The sequence below is a fragment of the Octodon degus genome, unplaced genomic scaffold, assembly GCF_000260255.1.
Source record: "Octodon degus isolate 3935 unplaced genomic scaffold, OctDeg1.0 scaffold00041, whole genome shotgun sequence".
Lineage (NCBI taxonomy): Eukaryota > Metazoa > Chordata > Mammalia > Rodentia > Octodontidae > Octodon > Octodon degus.
The window spans coordinates 10,115,400-10,121,982 of NW_004524617.1; positions in this window are offsets into that span (position 1 = coordinate 10,115,400).

The following is a 6,583-nucleotide window of genomic DNA, read 5'->3' on the forward strand; positions in this document are numbered from 1 at the left end:
AAATTGATACTGCCATTAGAGAAAAAAAAATGTAGAAGTTCTTCATAAAATTAAAAATAGTACCATCCAAGAATTCTGCTTCTTGATTTATATTGATAAGTATTAGCGTCTGGATGTGGAAGGATATCTGCACTCTTGTGGTCACTAAAAATTATTCACAATGGTCTATATAAGAAAAAACATAAATATCAATGAAAACATAAAGGAAATATGGCACACAAATCCAATAATATATTATTCAATTTTCAAAAAGGAATACATTTTGATATGTGTAACAACATGGACATCCCTATAGGAAATTATGTTAAGTAAATTACATATATAAAGGCAAATGTTATACAACTGAACTTATACACAATCTAAAATAAGTCCATAGAAGCACAAAGGAAAATAGTGGCTGTCAGGTCATGGGAAATATTTCTCTTTTTTTTTTTCTCTCTTTCTTCTTCCAATTTTACATGCATATATCTGATAATATGAATAACTTGGAAGATAACACTATGTATTGCAGCAAATATTGTGATCCTATTACTCTGTTAAGTGAAATTCTGAATCACTTGTAATTTTTTCTTTTTTAATTCTAATTTGTACTCTCTTCAAAAAAATAAATTAAATTTAAAGGGTTCAAGAGTTTAGTTATGTAAGTTATGTCGTTTTTAAAGGTTTACTATGCAAAATACCATGACTGCAATAAGTCATTATTATGCAATATTATGTTATTTATTTAAATTTCTCAAGAGGTTTGATCCTATGTTACATATTCTTTGCTAATAATAATATTTTTTCTTTTTATTAAGTTTATTGAGAAAGAAATAGCAATGAGACTGTTTCAAAACAGGTTAGTAGGACAGTTACAATAACTAATACGTTGCATATTGTTATCTTTGTTGTAGTTATTCATAGTACAAGATGTAGACCTAATACCTTGTCTAAACACTATGAGTACAAATCTTTCTTCTCATTGAACTAAGAGAAAGTACCTGTATGTCTATTCTAACTATTTTGTATATACATATATATGCATATATCAATTACTGCTATACTCTCAAGTAAATGTTTGTTTAAAAAAAAGTAATGAAAGAAAACAAGGGCTAAGGGCCAGAGAGATAGCTCAGTAGAATTAGTGCCTGTCTGGCAAGCACAAGGTCCTGAGTTCAAGCCCCAGTACAGAAAAAAAAGAAAGAAGAAGAAAAGGAAAGAAGAGACAAGAAAAACAATGTCATAGGACTGTCCTGCTACAAAGTTGTATATGGTTATATTTTTAAATTTCTGTATAATATTTCTTTTTGGCAAAACCATGGATTGAACTCAGGCCCTTGTGCTTGACAGGGAAGTACTTATTCCACTGAGCAATTTCCTGGTCGCCTCTAATAATTAGATCATGAGCTGGAGAGATAGCTCAGTAGCGTATGTGTCTGCATGGAAAGCACAAGGTCCTGAATTCAATCCCCAGTAACAAAAATTAGTAATAATAATGATAATTAAATCAGGAAGAATCTTTGTGAGATGAAATATATTTTTATGACTTTGGTGGTAGAGATGGTCTCAGGCATGCATATTTATCCCTCAATTAACTGTTGTGACTTAGGTGTATAATGTCCCCCTAAAACCTTTGGCTCAGTGGGTGGTTGATCTTTAGAAAGTGATTGTGGGGCCAGAGAGATGGCTCAGTAGAATAAGCACTTGTCTGGTAAGCTCAAGGACCTGAGTTCAATCCCTTGTTCCCCCCAAAAAAAGAAAGTGATTGGATCATAGGGTATTATATTCATAAATCAATCATTGAGTTCATAGTTGACTATTCAGTTCAGAATTTGGTTCCTGGTTCTGAAGAGAATCACTGGAAATGTGCCTAGGATGGGCGTATTTCTGTCTGTGCCTCTTCCTTCACTCTTTCTGCTTCATGGCTATCATGTGGTAAACAGTTTTCTTCCACAGTGCTGCCCTCTTATATGTGCCACTCTGCCTTGAATCCTGCTGAGTATGAACTGAAACCTCCACTGTGAGCTAAATAAACCTCTTCTTGATTAAGTTTGGGTATCACGTATTTTATCCAGACAATGAGAAAACTAACCAACGCACTACTCTCCTGTGCCATTTTTGCCTTGAAGACCAGGGACTAAACCTCCTGCAAAAGTGAGCCAAAACAAAACTTTTCTCCATTAAAACATATATGTCGAGGCCAGGGAGATAGCTCAGCAGCATATGCACTTGCCTGGGTAGTGCAAGGTCCTGAATTCAATCACCAAAACAAAAAACAAACAATAAAAAAGTGGGTGTCCAGTGTTTTGTTTCAGTGATGGGAGACAGACTAACACACTAATTGAGATGTATATCTTGAACATGCATAGCTTTATAAAGTAGCTATCATAGGTGGGGATATAGCTCAGAAGTACAATGCCTGCCTGGAAAAAGAAAGGTCCAGAGTTCAATCTCCACCACTAAAATAAATGTAAAAAATTAAAATAGCTATCACACTTCAAAAATGTGCATTAAAAATGAATAAAGTTAATACTGAAGTAGGATATTTAGGTACTGCTAGTTCATTCCCATCATCAATAGAAATTTCACCCTTTCAATTTACCTTTTCTAAGTGTATTTAAAATCCTGAAGGTTCCAATTTATTAAAATTTACTACTGAAGTGAGAATGGCAGTTATTTCTTTCCACTTCTCAGTATGGGACCACTTTTATTAGAATGCTTGCCCTCTGATCTCAGCAAGAAGCAAGCTATAATTAGGTGAGTATCACAATAGAGACTATGTTAATGGGATTTTTGAGAAATAGTAAAAACGAAAACCTACAAGAATGTCTCCATTAAACTACATATAAGTAAGGGAAACTTGTCCAACGGGACCACTAAGGCAGTCAGCATGAGTTAGTTAACTGAAGGTCAAACAAAATGACATGATATCCCTTGGGGAATGCTGTTGAAGTAGTCATTGCAGGTAAGGGACTGACTGGCTGTCAGAGTCGCCTCTGCAAATTTCTAGTATGAAAATGGAGTTTGGAATTATATAATAGAAGAGATGGCCTCTTCATTTTATATAAATTTGAATATGTCGTAATAATAAATACTACTAGCATATACATTTGTGTATTGAAAGTGTGAATTTATGGCATTTTCCACAATGGAAATATTTCCATACACAGGATTTAAAATTATTTTCCTTTGAGATCAAGTAGACTCTGTAGTTTGTTTTGTTTTCTTTTATTTTCTTGTCTTTTTGAGACACGGTATCACTATGCAGTTCTGACTTGGCTTGGGTTCATTTTGTAGCCAAGGCTGGTCTCAAACTCACAACATTCTCCTGCCTCAGCCTCTTGAGTTCTGAGATTATAAGCAAGCATCACCATGCCCAGCTTCTTCCTGTATTTTACAGTGCATAGGTTTCCCTGATATTTTCAAAATATAGTAGTGTTTCAATAATTTATTGTGTAAATAAAATATAAAAAGATAAACACATGCAATGTCACAATTCAGAAAACTCACTGATAACTCTTATATTTCCACATCAGTATTCATACACATCATCTTAGTGCTTCTATTATAATGATGCGTATATGTTTTCAGATTTAGCTATGGTCACTAAATATTATAAGTTGCTTGGTGTTTTTTCTTTGACTTACTCTTTTACATTATCATGGAAAGAACAAGTAAATAAGCCTTAGAAATTATTATAGAAATTTTTGTTTAATCAGTGCGTTAGTTAGTTTTCTCATTGTCTGGATAAAATACATGATAACCAAACTTAATCAAGAAGAGGTTTATTTAGCTCACAGTGGAGGGTTCAGTTCATACTCAGCTGGATTCAAGGCAGAGTGGCACATATCAGAGGGCAGCAGTACATAGTGGCAGAAATCAGCAAAAAGCAAAGTAGGAGCAGCTGTTGAGGTAGAAGTCAAGTCTCTCTTTTTCCTTATATTTTATGCAGATTACCCTCCTCAAGGCAGGTGTAATACTCACATCTGTAATCCCTGCATTGGATCATGAATTAATCTCAAAATTTAGAAGCTACCCCAATGACTGCATGTGGCTTTGAGGGGACAACTAGGAACAAACCATAAAAATCAGTCTGAGTTTTCTCTAAGACAAGTTAAAGAAAATGAAGTCCATTAATTTTTTTTACTTATTCAGCCCAAATTTGTACTGTCTTTTTTATGTTGAAAAAGATAGTACTATTCCCAAAGAAGGATAGCAACAAGTAAAATTAGAGCATGTATCAAAATTGTTAAAAGCTGAGAGAACAGAAAAGATAAGAACAAAGGATAGAGAGAAAACATGCAAGTATATATACAGGATGGCTGAGATGATTGTACTCATAATTTCTATCCATTTTTTTGAAAATAGCAGTTAATGTTTAGAATTTTCACCTTGACTAACTGTATGCTGATATCTGTGGTCTGAGAAACTACATCGAGGACAGCAGTGTGCAACACAATTCATGGTTCAGTATCACTCATCTTGGTCTTCTAAATGTGTACCGTTTCTAATGTCTCATCAATTATTATTCTTTCTTTAAAATAAATAAAAACAAAAAAATGATTAAAGCCTTTGTTCTCAGTGGCTGGTATTTGGGGTTAATTGTTCCTTATGACTCAGGATCCTTTACCTGTGCTTCAATTATATAAGGGTAGGAAGAGAAAAACAAGAAATGAATAGTGATATATCATTTCTTCATTTTGGGGATTGCTATCTGAGAAATTAAACTTGATGGAATCATATTCTCTGTTCCTAAATACTATCCTTTCCATATTTCTAGCTTGTGCTCTTAAAATTAAAAGGATTCTTAACTCTTGACCTAGTATTTACCTGTGAGAAATCACAAGTAGTTGGTCATGGTATCAAAGTAATATGACATGAAGATTTCTTTTTTTCTTATGTTTGTTATGATTTAAAGCATCAAGGTAACAAAAAAAGTTTCTCGTTATAAAGAAGAGTAAACTGAGTCACCTGTAGGAAAAACAATGTATCTTGAGACTAAAACTTTTAGGGAACTAAAAAAAACAATTTTAAAAATTGCATGGTTTTACTTATAATGAGAAATCTAGTATATAAATAAAAAAGTAAAAAATAATAGGAAGTAGGGAGGTAGATCTTTCTCAAATGGGAAGAGGACAAAGAGATGGGGAAGGGAATAAAAACCTAATTAAGATATGTTCTGCACATATCCAATCTCTACACAGGACTGTAAATATTATATGTTACAATCATGTACTAATAAAGAACTGAAGCTGGGGCTGGAGAGATGGCTCAGTGGTCTAAAGCACCTACTTAGAACGAGCTCGGCAGGGCATCAGGGACCGCGGTTCAATCCCCCAGCACCACATGCCAGCCAGCCCCGCCCCCTGGTGGGCTGAGCTGGCCACACACACACACACACACACACACACACACCTCTCTCTCTCTCTCTCTCTCTCTCTCTCTCTCTCTCTCTCAAATAAATAAAAAAAAATTAAAAAAAAAAAGAACTGAAGCTGTTTTAAAAGAAAAAAGACAGATAATATGGAAGAGATCCACTTTTGTAAATAGGAGGGTGATCTAGAGTTGGAGGGAGTGGGTAGGGAAAGGAGAGGAAAGAGAAAGAAAAAGAATTAGCATGTACTATACATGTGTACAAACTAGACACAATGAATGTAATCATTATTGTTCAGCAAGCATGTGCTAATAAAAATGTCTAGAATAAAGGGAAGATTCATTTTAAATGTTTAGTTACATTTTATCTCTTTAGTTTTGTATATAAAGATATATATTATATCTATATTCTCTCTCTGTCTCTATCTATCTATCTATCTATCTATCTATCTATCTATCTATCTATCTATCTATCTATCTATATCCAGAAAAGATAGCCAGATGTTATGGAGGTAGAGAAATATTGCTCTAGTGTCATTGTACATCCCTAAACAGGAAGACCATAGGCTGTTAGTTGTGCTCTAATATAGACTGTGTCCAAAATTATATCTTCCCCTACCACACATGAGAGTAGAATTAACCATTGGTATGTTTGCATAGGACTTATATATAAAAATATTAATATACTGAAAACATATTTGCTTTATTTCTTAATACATGTATAAGTAGAAATAAATCACTAAAAACACATAAATGTATTCACATACTGTTTTGATCCATGTCTTAGTTTTCTCATTGTAGATACATAATATCTAATACCCACATCTTAAAAGATGGACGCTTTATTATGGCTCATAGTTTGTACAAATTTTAATTCACAGTTGGCCCACTCCAAGGAAGCAATACATGGTAGAGAAACATGATGGTAGAGAAACAGCTTGTGGTGTGCTTCAGGAGGCAAAGAGGAATCAAGGGAGGAAGAACAATATAGACCAGATGACACCCACATACCTACCTCTTCCCACCAGACTTCACCTCCCCAAACGACACCCAGTTATAAACCCCTCAGTGGAATAATCTACTGATTATATCACACATCCTTGGTCAAGTCACCTCCCAGAAATCTCACCTATTGAGATGATGAAACTTGCTGGAAAGGGGTATTTAGTTATAAACCATAACAAACCATAAACATATATCAAAATTAGTGTTTTACTTTTTTTTTTTTTTG